General features: G+C 38.5%; 1 pseudogene; it reads right to left on the bottom strand.

The window, feature by feature from the left end:
* Positions 1–4,892: 4,892 nt before the first annotated feature.
* Positions 4,893–5,661, bottom strand: LOC101274815 (sorting nexin-3-like; annotated as a pseudogene).
* Between the last annotated feature and the right edge of the window lie 15,997 nt (positions 5,662–21,658).

Raw genomic sequence — 21,658 nt, 5'->3', positions numbered from 1 at the left:
AAAATAATATATAAAAGATGAAATACGAAATTTTATTTGGTGAGGTAAATGCGTCACTATGTGGTGACAATCACATCGAAGAGAATCAAATTTTATGACAAAAAGCAAGAATCTGAGAAATGAGCAATAAACAGGGAAAATCCTTTTTCATCTTTGAATCTGATCTTTACTTTGAAAGCCTGTATGAAAAAACTCATTCATTCTTCTTTTATAAACAATTTTAAAGGAGGGAGGGGCAATATAGGGGTGGGGCAGCGGGAGGTACAAACTACTGAGTGTAAGACAGGTTGCTAGGATGCATTATACAACACAGGAAATATATTTTTCCTGTGCCAATGTTTTGTAATAACTGTAAATGGAATGTAGCCTTTAAAAATTATAGAAAAAACTCATTCATTCTGAATGTAAATTCTACATGTTTAAATTTTTTTCAGAAAATGCATTTGAAGATAATATGGTCTCATGTCATTCAGATTATTTAATTGTTGTTTTTTAAAAATAATTATTTAAGTAATTGAGACAAATTCCAAGAATTCCAAGAATTTAAGTAACCAAGATGTAGCCATCTTTACTTTATTAAACTGGCTATAACATGACTCAGTTATATTCTCACTTCCTGTTTATATTATCATTTTTCTTCTTGCTAGAGACCAACAATTTTCTACTTATTTCTCAGCCAAATGCCTGAGAAATGCCTGTGAGAATTGGATTTATTTACATAATTACTATTGGTACTGTTTGAGCAGAAAGTTTGGTCCAGCTCTCCTAGATAAATTGTCATATCATCCGTTGGTATTTTTGTTCTTGCATCCAACCTTCTTCCTCAAAAAATTGCCAGACCACCTGCCTTTGTCTTTTCTGTCATGTATAATTACACTTTTTCTCCTAATATTACACTGTAAATTCACTGGCAATGGTCAACAGCAGTGACATCGCTAAATCAGCTGCTCACTTTTCAACGTTCTTCAATTTTCTACAATCTGAATATCTTCCACTCCATTCAAATTGATTTGTCCTTTTATAACAACATCGTTTCCTGCATCTACTCCTGCCCATATGACTCTCATTTTCTGTCACTTTTTGGTCCTCATATTTTTCCACTATGGAATATTGCTTTGAAATTAAGCATATTATTATGTGTATGACATATATATAAAATCATAATAAGGCAATGAGAAAAATTGTGTTAAATTTCAAAAGTGATATATAAACATCATTGAGGAAGAGAACATAAACGGCATTTCCTTTCCTGTTATATTTGCATAATTTTAGATTCTAAATAGATAGTCAATAATAGCAAAAAAAAAATGCTCATGTAATAATATGGTCTTGTACATAAGAAAACACAGGGGAGGGCTTCCCTGGTGGCGCAGTGGTTGAGAGTCCGCCTGTCGATGCAGGGGACGCGGGTTCGTGCCCCGGTCCGGGAAGATCCCACATGCTGCGGAGCGGCTGGGCCCGTGAGCCATGGCTGCTAAGCCTGCGCATCCGGAGCCTGTGCTCCACAACTGGAGAGGCCACAACAGTGAGAGGTCCGCGTACCGCAAAAGAAAAAAAAAAAAAAAAAAAAAGAAGAAAACACAGGGGAAATTTACCTGTACAATCCAACCATTCTACTGAAAAAATAACAGTGACAAAAAGGAGTTCATTAAATATTGCAAAACACTTAAATGTTTAAAGTTAACATCAAAGTAGTCCAATACCACATTCTTGCATAAAAAATTTTTAGAGCAATATATAAATCTTATGTTAGGATAATTTGAATAATACCCCACTGATGGCCAGAAATAACATTTTCCACTCTCTATCTGTCCATGAGTTGTCCTTGTTTATTTTTCCAAACAGAGAAGGTTAATTACTTACCCACAGTCTCATTATACATCAGTTTTTTTCAGGATTTACTATGAATCAGAATATTAGCCACTATAGGTTGGATCTCTACTCCTAAAATGCCCAATTACTGCACATTAAAATGTATTTACCATGAATATTAAAAGCATCTTGGAATTCCACAGCAACACGTTCCTTAAAAGAAGCTTTTATTTCATTATTACAAAGAGTGGCCAGTATAAGAGTATTGGTTTTCAATCCTATAAGGTAATTTTTCATGACTTTAGAATGCAAATAGCACACTTATTAATTGCTAATTTCTGGTTATATTTTTGAAATAAGTAATGTTCTTATGACATATAGAAAAGGATGTGTGACAGTCAGGTGGATCAGACTTGAGAGAGTAAAAGATCTAAGTCTTATGTCTTGTACCCTCAGGTCTGCTCTATCTTTGTGACTCAAATACTTCTCTTAGAAGCACTAGACCTAGTCTCTCTGTCTCTCTGTCTCTGTCTCTCCTACACACACACACACACACACACACACACACACACACACACACACACAGACAAGCCCAAACAATAACAGCAATATTTAAAAATAAAACTCACCCTCATGATTTTCATTAGTCATAGGAAATCTTCTGCAGTGCTCTATTGGATAAGTAAGCATCTTTGGCAGGAAATTGTTTCACGACTGTCACTTGTGGCCCATAGAAAATTCTCAACTTGGTTCTGAGTTGTGTTGGCAGGATTTTGAAATGTTTTTGTGTCCCCTCTACAAACACAAGGGGAAGAGATTATACCACCCAAGGCAATATCCTTGGGTCAGAGAGAATTTTCAGTCATGCAAATCAGGTTTCTGGCTCCTGAGCTCTGTAGCTAGGTGCGGTATGGAATTAATCAGAAACAGGAGGAGACTCTGGACTCTGGACCTTACAGGATTATAAAGCAATACTTTAGTTGCAGTTGTTCATTTGCTCACTTGAATAAATGCACAAATAATTGCTTATACACAGAAAATCAATTGATAAATGGGAGGTTAGATTTCTTTTTTTTATATTTCTCTTCATGCAAATCAACCTGAGCTAGCGTATCTATTGCTGAAAGAGGAAGAAATTTTATGTTCACTTGATAATTTATACAGACCAATAAAACTAAGCCAGGATTGTTACAGAATAGGTTCCTCTTCTTTTTTTCTCAAAACTTTATCCACTGATACCAGTCTCCTTGCCTCAAGCGTTTTCTTCAGCTGCCCAAATTCAGTCCTAGGCGCTTTGCTCCTCAGATTGTGTGACCTTCTGAACCCTTTCTGCTATGTTGGACCTAGACTCTGCCATGGGTTCTCCTTGCATCTCTAATCCTTACATTGGTCCACTGGGTTCTTCAGTGGAGTCCCTGGGACTCCATCTCTGACCTCATCTCACACTCATTTGATCACCTGCTCTAATCAGACCAGTCTCCTTGTTGCTCCATGAATACTCCAAGCTGCTTTTGTTTCCTGCTTACTCTTTCCTCCACCTGGAATACTCTTCCTCCAGATATTCCCACGACTCTCTCAGGTCTTTATTCTCCTTTCCAGTGGGACTCTCCCTGGACAAACAGTCTAATGTTGCCACCCTCATGCAACCGTTATCTACCTTTGCTACTTTATCTTCTCCTCAGTATTTATCACCGTTTAATACACTCTGTATTTAACTTTTTTAATGTTTATTATCTCCCTTCACAAGAATGTAAACTCCTTAAAGGTGGGAATTGGTACCTACTTTCTTCCCTGCTCTATACCTATAGTGCCTGTATAGAACATGAATTAATCCAGTTTTTAAATTAGTTAATTTGCAATATTACTATTTTTCTTTGTTTACTGCTCTAGTGAGAACCTCCAATAAACTGTACAATAGACGATCTGGTATTTTACATCCTTACTCTGTTTTCACATCTGGCTAACTCCATTGCCTTTTGAGACTTCTACTTGCGTCAGGTAAGATATTGAAGCTCCAGAATTCAAGTCCTTACTTTTCTTTCAGGTCAATCACAATCTTGTTTGGGGGACAGATTAGTACAAAGGGCAGCAAAACACATAGTGATGTCACATAGTAATATCTCACAAAATATTTGTATTTTTAATAGAATTATATGTTTATCGTATCGGATATAATCGTTTATTAATATTGATATTTTCCCTAGTGTTCTTGTCACTACAGGCATACCTCAGAGATACTGTGGGTTCAATTCCAGACACCTCAATAAAGTGATTATTGCAATAAAGCTAGTCATACTAATTTTTTGGTTTCCCAGTGCATTAAAAGTTGCACTATACTGTAGTCTATTAAGTACGAAATAGGATTATATCTCAAAAACATACATACCTTAATTTTAAAATATTTTATTGCTAAAATATGCTAACCATCATCTGACCTTCAGCAAATTTTAGTCTTTTTTCAATAGTAACATCAAAGATCACTGATCACAGATCACCATAACAAATATAGTTAAGTTTGAAATATTGCAAGAATTATCAAAATGTGTCACAGAGACACTAAATAAGCAAATGCTGTTGGGAAAATGGCACTGATAGACTTACTGTATGCAGGATTGCCACAAACCTTTAATTTGTAGAAAAAAGCATTGTCTGAGAAACACAATAAAGCAAAGCACAATAAAACCAGATATGCCTGTATTTTAACTTCAGTGAATTTTATTTTTGTGTATCAGAAATGCATTTTTATTTTTATTTGAAAACAACCTAAATTTTTAGACAAATGATTTTAGTATATAAATTTGATTTTGTTTTTATACAGAATATAAAGATTTTCCTCATTGATCTTCCATGTGAAGGGGATTACAAGCCTGAAGGGAGATACCTTCTGCACACAAGTGTGTATCTTACGTGTAGGGTACTGGAAACCAATGTGTAGTAGCTTCCACACATAAATTAGGTCGTGACACCACCTATTAAAAAGGGGATAAGAGAAAAATTCTATTACTCAGATCCGAGAAGCAAACATGACACAAAAACTGCAGGTGAAGACCAAATGAGTAATTTTAGTTAGGACACTGCAGGTTATACTGGAGTAACAGGTTTGTGAAGCTACAGTGTGTACCACATTAAAACAGCAAGAAAGGGCTATTTATATGGAAAGGCTGGAATGAGGGATTTTTTTCACTAAAGCAAATTAACTTCTTGTCAACTGCCAAAACAAAACAGAACTGAGCATTATGTTAGTATACTGAAGGCATATTACACCAGTTTTTGTGCAGCATACTAAAGTTAAAACTTCTTCACTGGTGCATATGAATCATTAATAGTCATGGAAAGTTTTTTTGCCCCTTCTTGCCAAATTTCAGGCATGTCTTATTTTTGATGGAGCATTACTTGTATCTATAATTTCATCCTGTAAAAACATATGAAGACAACGTTCATTCTGTGCCAAAGGATGACCAGCGACCTTGTTCATAAACTGCTCCAGTCCTTGCTTCCTTTCTTCAATAAAATTGTCAACAAATACTCCATCATCTCTTCTAAAAAAAGTTGACGCAAAAATGCTTTCCCAGGGACTAGGGGAACTACAACCTTGATCTCTCTTTCTAATTCACTTCGCAGCTACTCAAAGTCACTGTATCTTCTTCTAACGGCAGATTCCTTCAGCTTGAAAATAGGCAGATTTGTCTTGATCCTGCTTTCGTAGGTGGTGAACCGACCCTGGCCTACCCGCACTGTCTAAGGGTTGCTCCCATCGATCTCGAGGAAGCTGCTGGGAGGCCCGCAGGCGTCGTTCAGGTTCTGCGGCTTGGTGATCAGCCGCCGGGTGCCCGCCACAGTCTCCGCCATTTCACGGCTGTAGCCGCCGCCGCCGTCGCCGCGGGCTCCCTCCACCCCTTCCGCGTTCGGCCGACCCCGCCGCTGGGACGCCGAGCTCGCGCGCAACTTTAGTGAATTTTACAGTGCATTTTTTTAATACAGTAATTTGAAAATAATCGTTTTCAGTAAAGACTTTCTAATTAATGAAGGATGAATAAAAAATGATTCATCTACTGTTGCTATTCTGTTTCTCTCTTTTCTGTTTTCCTGTGATCCATGCTTGCTTCCCTCTGTTTTAAAGGAAGTGAAAAATGAGTAGTTGTGATCTTTTTTTTTTTTGCGGTACGCGGGCCTCTCACTGTTGTGGCCTCTCCCGTCGCGGAGCACAGGCTCCGGACGCGCAGGCTCAGCGGCCATGGCTCACGGGCCAGCCGCTCCGCGGCGTGTGGGATCTTCCCGGACCGGGGCACGAACTCGGCAGGCGGACTCTCAACCACTGCGCCACCAGGGAAGCCCCTGTGATCATATTTAATGATCTTTTTTACACTTTCTCGGTGTCATGTTGAGTGGACTGTGTCTAATTAGAAGTTAAAACCTCTCTTCTCTCTCTCTCTCACTGTATTTCTTTTGCTTTTTCCTGCTCTCTTCCTGGAATCCATGAATGTTACTTCATATTTACAAAATAAAACATATCAAGGTCGTATAATGGATTTCTGGGGGAGAGGAGATTTTTCTTTAGAAATGTTCTTTTCTTTATATAAATTCTGTTGGATATAAATTGTTGGCTGGTTGGATAAGAGGGTCCTTGAACAATGCATTTTCTATCACCTCACCCTGTCTTGAGGGCTCAGCAGGAGCTGATAGACAAGGGGTAAGAGGCATGGAGATGGCAGCCTAGGCCTGTGCTTCTTAATCCTGGGTGCACAGTATAATCACTTGAGACTAATTTTTTTTTAAGTTTTATTGGAGTATAGTTGATTTACAGTGTTTTTTAGTTTCTGCTATACAGCGAAGTGAATCAGTTATACATATACATATATCCACTCTCTTTTAGATTCTTTTCCCATATAGGTCATTATAGAGTATTGAGTAGAGTTCCCTGTGCTATACGTTAGGTCCTTATTAGTTATTTTATATATAGGAGTGTGCATATGTCAATCCCAATCTCCCAATAAGATTATTTTTAAATTACTGATTCATAGCCCTGTTCTTTTCCTCCCTTCCCCCTCCCCTCTCCCAAGAAATTTCTATCTGATTAGTCTATGATGGTACTTTTTACAAACACTTAGGGTAATTTTGGACAGGACAATCCTGTGTGCTATTTCACAAATTTTACATGTAAATGAATAATCCAAAGAATGGAAAGTGTTTTAAGTCTTTTGACAACACTGGAAGAAGAAAGGGAATTTCTCCTCTTTTCCCTAAAGGTCTTACATAATCTGTTGATGGGGAGGAAAAATTTGACCAGAAAGATTGTCATCAGTGCTAAATTCCAAGAATGTTCACCCAAAAACTAAAGCATAACTTATCTATGCTACCTGCCTCAATCTTTCTTAGCTTGAAGTGACTTACTGGAGAATTACCCTCTTCAAAAATTCTTACCTTTCTAGCTTTATGAAAGGAGGTTGTGTGTTCTTATTTTCCCAACTTTATAGAAAGATCAGAGGTAATCCTAAGAGAGGCAGTCCCTATTGTTTCCACTGTTGTTCTCCTTTTTTTAAAAATTGAAGTGCAGTTAATTTACAATATTATATTAGTTTCAGGTGTACAATATAGTGATTCAATATTTGTATAGATTATACTCCATTTAAAATTATTACAAAACAATGGCTATCATAGCAATCAGAGAAGAAAAAGAAATAAAAGGAATCCAAATTGGAAAAGAAGAGGCAGAACTGTCACTGTTTGCAAATGACATGATACTATACATAGAGAATCCTAAAGATGCTACCAGAAAACTACTAGAGCTAATCAATGAATTTGGTAAAGTAGCAGGATACAAAATTAATGCACATAAACCTCTTGCATTCCTATACACTAATGATGAAAAATCTAAAAGAGAAATTCAGGAAACACTCCCATTTACCATTGCAACAAAATGAATAAAATACCTAGGAATAAACCTACCTAGGGAGACCAAAGACCTGTATGCAGAAAACTATAAGACACTGATGAAAGAAAATAAGATGATACAAATAGACGGAGAGATATACTATGTTCTTGGATTGGAAGAATCAATATTGTGAAAATGACTATACTAGCCAAAGCAATGTACAGATTCAGTGCAATCCCTATCAAACTACCAATGGCATTTTTCACAGAAATAGAACAAAAAATTTCACAATTTGTATGGAAACATGAAAGACCCTGAATAGCCAAAGCAATCTTGAGAAAGAAAAAAGGAGCTGGAAGAATCAGACTCCCTGACTTCAGACTATACTACAAAGCTACAGTAATCAAGACAGTTTGGTACTGGCACAAAAACAGAAATATAGATCAATGGAACAGGATAGAAAGCCCAGAGATAAACTCATGCACCTATGGTCAACTTATCTTTGATAAAGGAGGCAAGAATATACCACGGAGAAAAGACAGCCTCTTCAATAAGTGGTGCTGGGAAAACTGGACAGCTACATGTAAAAGAATGAAATTAGAACACTCCCTAACACCATACACAAAAATAAACTCAAAATGAATTAAAGACCTAAATGTAAGGCTAGACACTATAAAATTCTTAGAGGAAAACATAGGCAGAAAACTCCATGACATAAATCACAGCAAGATGCTTTTTGACCCACCTCCTAGAGAAATGGAAATAAAAACAAAAATAAACAAATGAGACCTAATGAAACTTCAAAGCTTTTGCACAGCAAAGGAAACCATAAACAAGATGAAAAGACAACCCTCAGAGTGGGAGAAAATATTTGCAAATGAAGCAACTGACAAAGGAGTAATCTCCAAAATATACAAGCAGCTCATGCAGCTCAATATCAAAAACACAAACAACCGAATCCAAAAATGGGTGGAAGACCTTAATAGACATTTCTCCAAAGAAGATATACAGAGTGCCAACAAACACATGAAAGAATGCTCAACATCACTAATCATTAGAGAAATGCAAATCAAAACTACAATGAGATATCATCTCACACCAGTCAGAATGGCCATCATCAAAAAATCTAGAAACAATAAATGCTGGAGAGGGTGTGGAGAAAAGGGAACCCTCTTACACTGTTGGTGGGAATGTAAATTGATACAGCCACTATGGAGAACAGTATGGAGGTTCCTCAAAAAACTAAAAATAGAACTACCATATGACCCAGCAATCCCATTACAGGGCATATACCTTGAGAAAACCATAATTCAAAAAGAGTCATGTACCATAATGTTCATTGCAGCTCTATTTACAATAGCCAGGACATGGAAGCAAGCTAAGTGTCCATTGACAGATGAATGGATAAAGAAGGTGTGGCACATATTATACAATGGAATATTACTCAGCCATAAAAAGAAAAGGAATTGAGTTATTTGTAGTGAAGTGGATGGACCTAGAGACTGTCATACAGAGTGAAGTAATTCAGAAAGAGAAAAACAAAAACCGTATGCTAACACATATGGTTATATGGAATCTAAAAAAACAAATATGGTTATGAAGAACCTAGGGGCAGGACAGGAATAAAGACGCAGATGTAGAGAATAGACTTGAGGACCCGGGAAGTGGGAAGGGTAAGCTGGGATGAAGTGAGAGAGTGGCATGGACGTATATACACTACCAAATGTAAAATAGATAGCTAGTGGGAAGCAGCCGCATAACACAGGTAGATCAACTCAGTGCTTTGTGTCCACCTGGAGGGGTGGGATAGGGAGGGTGGGAGGGAGACACAAGAGGGAGGAGATATGGGGATGTATGTGTATGTATAGCTGCTTCACTTTGTTATACAGCAGAAACTAACACACCATTGTAAAGCAATTATACTCCAATAAAGATGTTAAAAAAAAGTTAGATCAAAACAATGGCTATATTCCCTGTGCTGTGTAATATGTCCTTGTTTCTTATCTAGTTTTTACACTGTATTTTGTGCCTCTTAATTCCAAACCCCTATCTTGTCTGTCCCCTTCCCTCTCCCCATTGGTAACCACTAGTTTGTTTTCTATACCTGTGAGTCTGTTTCTGTTTTGTTATACACAGTCATTTGCTTTATTTTTAGATTCCACATATAAGTGATAACAGAGTATTTGTCTTTATCTGTCTGACTTATTTCACTAAGCATAATACTCTCTAGGTCCATCCATGTTGTTGCAAACATCAGAATTTCATTATTTTTTATGGTTGAGTAATATTTCATTACACACACACACACACACACACACACACACACACATATATATATATATACCAAATATTCTTTTTCATTCATCTGTTGATGGACATTTAAGTTGCTTTTATATCTTGGCTATTGTAAATAATGCTGCTATGAACATTTGGGTGCATATTTCTTTTCAAATCAGTGTCTTTGTTTTCTTCAGATATATACCCAGGAGTGGAATTTCTGCGTCATATGGTAGTTCTATTTTTAGTTGTTTTTGGTTTGTTTGTTTGTTTTTGGTTTTGTTTTTTTGGCCACACCCCTCGGCTTGCAGGATCTTAGTTTCCCGAACTCCAGGCCCATGTCAGTGAAAGCGCCGTGTCCTAACCAGTGGACCACCAGGGAATTCCCCTATTTTTAGTTTTTTGAGGAACCTCCATACGGTTTTTCATAGTGGCTGCACCAATTTACATTCCCACCAACAGTGCACAAGGGTTCCCTTTTTTTCACATCCTTGCCAATATTTGACTTTTTGATGATATCCATTCTAGTAGGTGTGAGGTGATATCTCTCAGTTGTTTTGATTTGCATTTCTCTAATGATAAACAATGTTGGACATCTTTTCAGGTGTCTGTTAGCCATCTGTATGTTCTTGAATTGGGCTATTTCATAGCATCTCTTGTCCACATTGTGGGGAATGAGAAGACAGGTAGAGGGAATGAGGTTAGGGAAAGAACTGCACAATTCTTCCATTCCACAGTCATCAAGAAGTATATAATTAATCTTAAACTATGCTCAGTAAAGATACAAAAATCTTCTTGTTTTTGGCCAGCCAAACAGCCTTGTATCAAGCTTTATTGTTATTGCTGAGAAATACATATGCTGAGTGATATGCACAATCAAGTGTGTGTCAGAGTCCATTTGGCTTCTCAACTGGTTTGAAATATTAACCCTATTTCTAGATCAACAGATCTCAACTCCAGCTACCCATCAGAGTCAGCTTAGAGCTTTGTAAAAAGTACCATCACCCAGGTCCCACCTCAGACTAATCAAATAGAAATTTCTTGGGGTGGAAGGAAGGAAGAGAAGTTAGGGCTATGAATCAGTAATTTAAAATACATTCTCAAGTGATTATACTGTGCAACCCAGAATTAAGAAGCACGGTCCAAAGCTGACATCTAGGGGGTCCTAGGCTGTCCATGCCTTCTACCCCTTATCTGTCAGCTCCTGTTGAGCCATCAAATCAAGGTGAGGTGGGAGGGAGTGTATTGTTCAAGGAGTTCTTATCAAACCAGCCACTTCTTATCTAAATAAATATTTTGAACTCTGTTCTTCTCGTTAAGAGTTTCAACCACAATTAATTGAGTGGCCTTGATCCATATCACTATCTTCATTATTATAAAGATACTGTGGTGCCTTACCCAAAAATGTGTTATATGCCACTAAAAAACAGTATAATAGTAGTTTAGTTAATGTATAATTGGTCTCTGAGTAAAGGTAGGGCAGAGTCCTTTCAATCTTGGATGTAGGATTTCATCTTCCTTATTTTCTAAATACTCTGACTTCAAAGGATATATAAGGCCAGAGTGAGCTTTGAGATGAGATTACAAAAATAAGAGCTAGCTTGTGAAGAAACTGAAGGTCATTCCTCTGTAATTGCACCAAATAAAATGTACTGCTATCTTATATATAGAGAGAAGCCATTCCAGATTTCCTTGCATCTGTTATATTAACTAGTCTATTTCAGTTTTTTTTCTGTGTCGTTTTAAATAAAGTTGGATGGCAAGCTACACCTGTCATTCTAGTAGGTTAGTTTATGAATCAATTCTAGAGAATCTTCTGGTCAGAAATCCCCCTCTTACCTGATTTTCTTTCTTTCTTTTTTTTCTCATTGATTTCTAGTACCTATTCATATATACCAGATATTAAACTGTTATATAGTTGTAATATTTTCTCCCAGCCTCACATTGGTTTTCAAATGTATTTTTCAATATTGTTTATGGTTTCTTTTGTCATAAAGAAGTTTAAAGTTTTGTTTACCTTTTTTTTCTTCATGGGTTTATGGTTTTGTGCTTTTTTTTCCTTTTCTTTTGAAAGTCCTTTCAAGTTTATAGTTTTTTATTTGTTTTTTTACATTTAGCCGTATATAGCATTTTATTTTTATCCATAAGTTTAAATAGTTAGCTTTATTTTTTCCCCCAACTATAGGCAATTGCCGCAGTGTTGTTCATTGACTAGCACACTCTTTACCTGATCTTTTGAAATGTCACATTTACCGTATTCTAAATTCCTATATGTATTAGATTGAAAGACACAGATATTTTTAAAGGTTTTTTTTTTATTATTGGAGTATAATTGCTTTACAATGGTATGTTAGTTTCAGCTTCACAACAAAATGAATCAGTTATATATATACATATATTCCCATATCTCTTCCCGCTTGCGTCTCCCTCCCTCCCACCCTCCCTATCTCACCCCTCCAGGCGGTCACAAAGCACCGAGCTGATCTCCCTGTGCTATGCGGCTGCTTCCCACTAGCTATCTACCTTACGTTTGGTAGTGTATATATGTCCATGCCTCTTTATCGCTTTGTCACCGTTTACCCTTCCCCCTCCCCATAGCCTCAAGTCCATTCTCTAGTAAGTCTGTGTCTTTATTCCTGTTTCACCCCTAGGTTTTCCATGACATTTTTTTTTCTTAAATTCCATATATATGTGTTAGCATACGGTATTTGTCTCTCTCTTTCTGACTTACTTCACTCTGTATGACAGACTCTAGGTCTATCCACCTCATTACAAATAGCTCAATTTCGTCTCTTTTTATGGCTGAGTAATATTCCATTGTATATATGTGCCACATCTTCTTTATCCATTCATCCGATGATGGACACTTAGGTTGTTTCCATCTCTGGGCTATTGTAAATAGAGCTGCAATGAACATTTTGGTACATGACTCTTTTTGAATTATGGTTTTCTCAGGGTATATGCCCAGTAGTGGGATTGCTGGGTCATATGGTAGTTCTATTTGTAGCTTTTTAAGGAACCTCCATACTGTTCTCCACAGTGGCTGTATCAATTTACATTCCCACCAACAGTGTAAGAGGGTTCCCTTTTCTCCACACCCTCTCCAGCATTTATTGTTTCTAGATTTTTTGATGATGGCCATTCTGACTGGTGTGAGATGATATCTCATTGTAGTTTTGATTTGCATTTCTCTAATGATTAGTGATGTTGAGCATTCTTTCATGTGTTTGTTGGCACTCTGTATATCTTCTTTGGAGAAATGTCTATTTAGGTCTTCTGCCCATTTTTGGATTGGGTTGTTTGTTTTTTTGTTATTAAGCTGCATGAGCTGCTTATAAATTTTGGAGATTAATCCTTTGTCAGTTGCTTCATTTGCAAATATTTTCTCCCATTCTGAGGGTTGTCTTTTGGTCTTCTTTATGGTTTCCTTTGCTGTGCAAAAGCTTTTAAGTTTCATTAGGTCCCATTTGTTTACTTTTGTTTTTATTTCCATTTCTCTAGGAGGTGGGTCAAAAAGGACCTTGTTGTGATTTATGTCATAGAGTGTTCTGCCTATGTTTTCCTCTAAGAGTTTGATAGTTTCTGGCCTTACATTTAGGTCTTTAATCCATTTTGAGCTTATTTTTGTGTATGGTGTTAGGGAGTGATCTAATCTCATACTTTTACATGTAGCTGTCCAGTTTTCCCAGCACCACTTATTGAATAGGCTGTCCTTTCTCCACTGTACATTTCTGCCTCCTTTGTCAAAGATAAGGTGACCATATGTGCGTGGGTTTATCTCTGGGCTTTCTATCCTGTTCCATTGATCTATATTTCTGTTTTTGTGCCAGTACCATACTGTCTTGATTACTGTAGCTTTGTAGTATGGTCTGAAGTCAGGAAGCCTGATTCCCCCAGCTCCATTTTTCGTTCTCAAGATTGCTTTGGCTATTCGGGGTCTTTTGTGTTTCCATACAAATTGTGAAATTTTTTGTTCTAGTTCTGTGAAAAATGCCAGTGGTAGTTTCATAGGGATTGCATTGAATCTGTAGATTGCTTTGGGTAGTAGAGTCATTTTCACAATGTTGATTCTTCCAATCCAAGAACATGGTATATCTCTCCATCTATTTGTATCATCTTTAATTTCTTTCATCAGTGTCTTATAATTTTCTGCATACAGGTCTTTTGTCTCCTTAGGTAGGTTTATTCCTAGGTATTTTATTCTCTTTGTTGCAATGGTAAATGGGAGTGTTTTCTTGATTTCACTTTCAGATTTTTCATCCTTAGTGTATAGGAATGCCAGAGATTTCTGTGCATTAATTTTGTATCCTGCTACTTTACCAAATTCATTGATTAGCTCTAGTAGTTTTCTGGTAGCATCTTTAGGATTCTCTATGTATAGTATCATGTCATCTGCAAACAGTGACCGCTTTACTTCTTCCTTTCTGATTTGGATTCCTTTTATTTCCTTTTCTTCTCTGATTGCTGTGGATAAAACTTCCAAGACTATGTTGAAAAAGAGTGGTGAGAGTGGGCAACTTTTTCTTGTTCCTGATCTTAGTGGAAATGCTTTCAATTTTTCACCATTGAGGATGATGTTGGCTGTGGGCTTGTCATATATGGCCTTTATTATGTTGAGGAAAGTTCCCTCTATGCCTACTTTCTTCAGGGTTTTTATCATAAATGGGTGTTGAATTTTGTCAAAAGCTTTCTCTGCATCTATTGAGATGATCATATGGTTTTTCTCCTTCAATTTGTTAATATGGTTTATCACATTGATAGATTTGCATATATTGAAAAATCCTTGCATTCCTGGAATAAACCCCACTTGATCATGGTGTATGATCCTTTTAATGTGCTGTTGGATTCTGTTTGCTAGTATTTTGTTGAGGATTTTTGCATCTATGTTCATCAGTGATATTGGCCTGTAGTTTTCTTTCTTTGTGACATCCTTGTCTGGTTTTGGTATCAGGGTGATGGTGGCCTCATAGAATGAGTTGGGGAGTGTTCCTCCCTCTGCTATATTTTGGAAGAGTTTGAGAAGGATAGGTGATAGCTCTTCTGTAAATGTTTGATAGAATTCGCCTGTGAAGCCATCTGGTCCTGGGCTTTTTTTGTTGGAAGATTTTTAATCACAGTTTCAATTTCAGTGCTTGTGATTGGTCTGTTCATATTTTCTATTTCTTCCTGATTCAGTCTTGGCAGGTTGTGCATTTCTAAGAATTTGTCCATTTCTTCCAGATTGTCCATTTTATTGGCATATAGTTGCTTGTAGTAATCTCTCATGATCTTTTTTATTTCTGCAGTGTCAGTTGTTACTTCTCCTTTTTCATTTCTAATTCTATTGATTTGAGTCTTCTCCCTTTTTTTGTTGATGAGTCTGGCTAATGGTTTATCTATTTTGTTTATCTTCTCAGAGAACCAGCTTTTAGTTTTATTGATCTTTGCTATCGTTTCCTTCATTCCTTTTTCATTTATTTCTGATCTGATTTTTATGATTTCTTTCCTTCTGCTAGCTTTGGGGTTTTTTTTTTTTTGTTTTTCTTTCTCTAATTGCTTGAGGTGCAAGGTTAGGTTGTTTATTCGAGATGTTTCCTGCTTCTTAAGGTGGGCTTTTATGCTATAAACTTCCCTCTTAGAGCTGCTTTTGCTGCATCCCATAGGTTTTGGGTTGTTGTGTCTCCATTGTCATTTGTTTCTAGGTATTTTTAAATTTCCTCTTTGATTTCTTCAGTGATCACTTCGTCATTAAGTAGTGTATTGTTTAGCCTTCCTGTGTTTGTATTTTTTACAGATCTTTTCCTGTAATTGATATCTAGTCTCATGGCGTTTTTGTCGGAAAAGATACTTGACACAATTTCAATTTTCTTAAATTTACCAAGGCTTGATTTGTGACCCAAGATATGAGCTATCCTGGAGAATGTTCCAAGAGCACTTGAGAAAAATGTGTATTCTGTTGTTTTTGGATGGAGTGTCCTGTAAATATCAATGAAGTCCATCTTGTTTAATGTATCATTTAAAGCTTGTGTTTCCTTATTTATTTTCATTTTGGATGATCTGTCCATTGGTGAAAGTGGGGTGTTAAAGTCCCCTACTATGAATGTGTTACTGTCGATTTCCCTTTATGTCTGTTAGTATTTGCCTTATGTATTGAGGTGCTCCTATGTTGGGTGCATAAATATTTACAATTGTTATACCTTCTTCTTGGATCGATCCCTTGATCATTATGTAGTGTCCTTTCTCTCTTCTAATAGTCTTTATTTAAAGTCTATTTTGTCTGATATGAGAATTGCTACTCCAGCTTTCTTTTGGTTTCCATTTGCATGGAATATCTTTTTCCATCCCCTTACTTTCAGTCTGTATGTGTCTCTAGGTCTAAAGTGGGTCTCTTGTAGACAGCATATATATGGGTCTTGTTTTTGTATCCATTCAGCCAATCTGTGTCTTTTGGTGGGAGCATTTAGTCCATTTACATTTAAGGTAATTATCGATATGTATGTTCCTATTTCCATTTTCTTAATTGTTTTGGGTTCGTTATTGTAGGTCTTTTCCTTCTCTTGTGTTTCTTGTCTAGAGAAGTTCCTTTAGCATTTGTTGTAAAGCTGGTTTGGTGGTGCTGAACTCGCTCAGCTTTTGCTTGTCTGTAAAGGTTTTAATTTCTCCATCAAATCTGAATGAGATCCTTGCTGGGTAGAGTAATCTTGGTTGCAGGCTTTTCTCCTTCATCACTTTCAGTATGTCCTGCCACACCCTTCTGGCTTGCAGAGTTTCTGCTGAGAGGTCAGCTGTTATCCTTATGGGGATTCCCTTGCGTGTTATTTGTTGTTTTTCCCTTGCCGCTTTTAATATGTTTTCTTTGTATTTAATTTTTGACAGTTTGATTAATATGTGTCTTGGCGTATTTCTCCTTGGATTTATCCTGTATGGGACTCTCTGTGCTTCCTGGACTTGATTAACTATTTCCTTTCCCATATTAGGGAAGTTTTCAACTATAATCTCTTCAAATATTTTCTCAGTCCCTTTCTTTCTCTCTTCTTCTTCTGGAACCACTGTAATTCGAATGTTGGTGCGTTTAATGTTGTCCCAGAGGTCTCTGAGACTGTCCTCAGTTCTTTTCATTCTTTTTTCTTTATTCTGCTCTGCATTAGTTATTTCCACTATTTTATCTTCCAGGTCACTTATCCGTTCTTCTGCCTCAGTTATTCTGCTATAGATCCCATCTAGAGTATTTTAAATTTCATTTATTGTGTTATTCATCGTTGCTTGTTTCATCTTTATTTCTTCTAGGTCCTTGTTAAATGTTTCTTGCATTTTGTCCATTCTATTTCCAAGATTTTGGATCATCTTTACTATCATTATTCTGAATTCTTTTTCAGGTAGACTGCCTATTTCCTCTTCATTTGTTAGGTCTGGTGCATTTTTATCTTGCTCCTTCATCTGCTGTGTGTTTTTCTGTCTTCTCATTTTGCTTATCTTACTGTGTTTGGGGTCTCCTTTTTGCAGGCTGCAGGTTCGTAGTTCCTGTTGTTTTTGATGTCTGTCTCCAGTGGCTAAGGTTGGTTCAGCGGGTTGTGTAAGCTTCCTGGTGGAGGGGACTAGTGCCTGTGTTGTGGTGGATGAGGCTGGATCTTGTTTCTCTAGTGGGCAGGTCCACGTCTGGTGGTGTGTTTTGGGGTGTCTGTGGACTTATTATTATTTTAGGCAGCCTGTCTGCTAATGGGTGGGTTTATGTTCCTGTTTTGCTAGTTGTTTGGCATAGGTTGTCCAGCACTGTAGCTTGCTGGTCGTTGAGTGGTGCTGGGTGCTGGTGTTAAGATGGAGGTCTCTGGGAGATTTTCGCCATTTGATATTATGTGGAGCTGGGAGGTCTCTTGTTGACCAGTGTCCTGAAATTGGCTCTCCCACCTCAGAGGCAGAGCCCTGACTCCTGGCTGGAGCACCAGGAGCCTTTCATCCACACGGCTCAGAATAAAAGGGAGAAAAAGTAGAGAGAATTAGTAGAAGTAGGAAGAAAGAAAGAAAGAAAGAAAGGAGGGAAGGAAGGAAGGAAAGAAGGAAGGAAGGAAGGAAGAAAGAAAGAAAGAAGAAAAGAAGGAAAGAAGGCAAGAAGGAAAGAAAGGAGGGAGGGAGGGAGGGAGGAAGGAAGGAAGGAAGGAGGGAAGGAAGGAAAAAAGACAGAAAGAAAGAAGATACAGTAAAATAAAATAAAGTATAATAAAGTTATTGAATTAAAAAATAATTATTTAGAAAAAAAAAAAGGGACGGATAGAACCTTAGGACAAATGGTGGAAGCAAAGCTATACAGACAAAATCTTACACAGAAGCATACACATTCACAAAAAGAGGTAAGGGGGAAAAATCATAAATCTTGCTCTCAAAGTCCACCTCCTCAATTTGGGATGATTCGTTGTCTAAAGGAGGGAAGGAAGGAAGGAATGAAGGAAGGAAGGAAGGAAGGAAAGAAAGAAAGAAAGAAAGAAAGAAAGAAAGAAAGAAAGAAAGAAAGAAAGAAAGAAAGAAAGAAGGTAAAGTTTAATAAAGTTATTAGAATTAATTATTAAGAAAAAAAATTTAAAAAAAAACAACAATGGACGGATAGAACCCTAGGACAAATGGTGGAAGCAAAGCTATACAGACAAGATCTCACACAGAAGCATACACACACACATTCACAAGAAGAGGAAAAGGGAAAAAAATCATAGATTTTGCTCTAAAAGTCCACCTCCTCAATTGGGGATGATTCGTTGTCTATTCATGTATTCCACAGATGCAGGGTATATCAAGTTGATTGTGGAGCTTTAATCCGCTGCTTCTGCGGCAGCTGGGAGAGATTTCCCTTTCTCTTCTTTGTTCTCACAGCTCCCGGGGCTCAGCTTTGGATTTGGCCCCGCCTCTGTGTGTAGGTCGCCGGCTCAGGCCGGGGGGCGCGGGGGAGGGAGGGGCACGGCGTGCTGGGCGGGCCTGCGGCGGCAGAGGCTGGCGTGACGTTGCACGAGCCTGAGGTGCGCCGTGCGTTCTCCCGGGGAAGTTGTCCTTGGATCCCGGGAACCTGGCAGTGGCGGGCTGCACAGGCTCCCCGGAAGAGGGGTGTGGAGAGTGACCTGTGCTCGCACACAGGCCCCTTGGTGGCGGCAGCAGCAGCCTTAGCGTCTCCCGCCCGTCTCTGTGGTCCGCGCTTTTAGCCGCGGCTCGCGCCCGTCTCTGGAGTTCCTTTAAGCAGCGCTCTTAAACCCCTCTCCTCGCGCACCAGGAAACAAAGAGGGAAGAAAAAGTCTCTTGCCTCTTTGGCAGGTCCAGACTTTTCCCCGGACTCCCTCCCGGCTAGCCGTGGTGCACTAACCCCTTCAGGTTATGTTCAAGCCGCCAACCCCAGCCCTCTCCCTGCGCTCCGACCGAAGCCCGAGCCTCAGCACGCAGCCCCGCCCGCCCCGGCGGGTGAGCAGACGAGCCTCTCGGGCTGGTGAGTGCTGTTCGGCACCGATCCTCTGTGTGGGAATCTCCTCGCTTTGCCCTCCGCACTCCTGTTGCTGTGCTCTCCTCCGCGGCTCCGAAGCTCCCCCCTCCGCCTCCCGCAGTCTCCGCCCGCGAAGGGGCTTCCTAGTGTGTGGAAACTTTTCCGCCTTCACAGCTGCCTCCCACTGGTGCAGGTGCCGTCCCTATTCTTTTGTCTTTGTTTTTTCTTTTTTTCTTTTGCCCTACCCAGGTACGTGGGGAGTTTCTTGCCTTTTGGGAGGTCTGAGGTCTTCTGCCAGCATTCAGTAGGTGTTCTGTAGGAGTTGTTCCACGTGTAGATGTATTTCTGGTGTATCTGTGGGGAGGAAGGGGATCTCCGCGTCTTACTCTTCCGCCATCTTCCCAGCAGCCCCCCTCCCTTTTATTTTAAAGAAAAAAAGAAAAGAAAAGACAAAATGTGCGCAAAATATGCCTCTTGAAATTGTCCTCTTGAAATGTTGACGTCTTTGGAATTTTCTGGTCGATTTACGACCCCAGGATTTTTTTTGATGGCAGGTGTCATGTACAGGCCTGTAATTATTTTGAATATTAAGTGAGCATTAGCGCTGTTGTGTGAAACGGCCAGAAGGCGGCAGCACTTCTCCTTACCAAATCTGGTTACTAGGGCAACAGAGCCATAAGGGAAGTTGTGCTGTAGGTTGTAAATTAGAACGGAAAATGCCAGGGAAAACTCCTTAAGATTATGTCTCATTACTTCTTGTACGTTTTTAAATTTAATTTTTTATCACAACCAATTTGATTACAATGTTTTTTTTTGTTGGTCTAGGTGTGCAAGATGTGGTTCTTTTACACATATACATATATCTATTCTTCTTCGGATCCTTTTTCCATGTGGGTTATGGCACAATGTTGAGTAGTCTCCTCTTGGTATGCCATAGGTCTTTGGTGATTTTATACTTCACGTGTGTTTGTATATCTCTGTTCACCCCAATATCCTAATGTATCCAATCCTCACACCTTTCCCTTTGGTCAAGCATAAGTTTGCTTAATGAATCTGTGATTGGATTTCTCTGTGGAAATATCTTCGTTGGTATTAACTTTTAGGTGACACCTATAAGTCATATCATAGGATATGTGTCTTTCATTTTCTCACTTAGTACAACTTGCGTGATTGCTTCTAGACTCATCTATGGTGCTGCAAATGGCATTGTTTCGTTTTTTCCCCAGCTAATATTCCATCTCTACATGTAGCAGTTCTTCTTTGTCCAGCCATCTGTTGCTGGACTTTTTGGTTACTTCCATATCTTGGCTATTGTAATCCTGTGTAGTGCAGATTTGTCTGCGTGTGTCTTTCCAATTCTGTCTTCTTGGTTATAGGTCCAGGGATGGCCTGCTGGATCATATGGTAGGTCAATGTTTACGTTTTAAAGGCATCTCCATTCTGTTCTCATTAGTGGCCCTTTCCAGGGTGCGTCCCACTTAAAGTTGAGGGTATGCATTTCTCTACAACCCCTTCAGCATTTGTAGTTTATAGTTTTCTTGCTGATGGTTATTCTGAGTGGTGTGAGCTGATACCTCTTTGTGGTTGGATTTGCATGTGTCTCATAATCCTTTGAAATTGAGCTTTCAGGCATGTCCTTTTATTGTTCAAACTGTTATTACAGCTTACTTCTTCAAATTGTTTTCTTGAAACATGTGCCCCATTTTGAAATTTTTTGGCCTTTACCTGCGTCAAGAAATTTTGAGGGCATGTTTCATTTACAGGCCTGCAGTACTTGTGCATATGAAGTGACCATTAGCACAGATTTTCAAGCTGCTTTTGCAGGTATCGGCCAGAGGTCGGCAGCATTTCTACGTTCCCCACTCTGGTACCTAGGGAAACAGAACTTCCTGCCAGTGGTGTTCCTCAGATATAATTTAGAGTGCAGTGTGCCCTGATTAACCCCCAAAAGCTTATGTCTCATACTTATGTTTGTTTTTAAATTTGATTTATATTTTTTAGTGGAGTAATATTCCATTGTGTACATGGACCACTTCTAATTTGTGTATTCCTCTGTTGATGGACATTTTTGTTGCTTCCAAATGTTGTCTATGGTAAATATTTCTGGAGTGCAGTATTACCAGCCTGTGACTTTTGATTCTCATTTTCTCAAGTCATAGGCCCAGCAGTGGGTATGCTTCATTAACTGGTAGCTCAGTGTTTACCGTTTCAAAACACCTCCATTGTGTTTTCATTAGTGGCTCTTACCACGTCCCCCTTAGAAC

Source organism: Orcinus orca, chromosome 10 (assembly GCF_937001465.1).
Source record: "Orcinus orca chromosome 10, mOrcOrc1.1, whole genome shotgun sequence".
Taxonomy (NCBI): Eukaryota; Metazoa; Chordata; class Mammalia; order Artiodactyla; family Delphinidae; genus Orcinus; species Orcinus orca.
The sequence above is the reverse complement of the archived record's forward strand: the minus strand, read 5'-3'. Positions and strand labels throughout refer to the sequence as shown.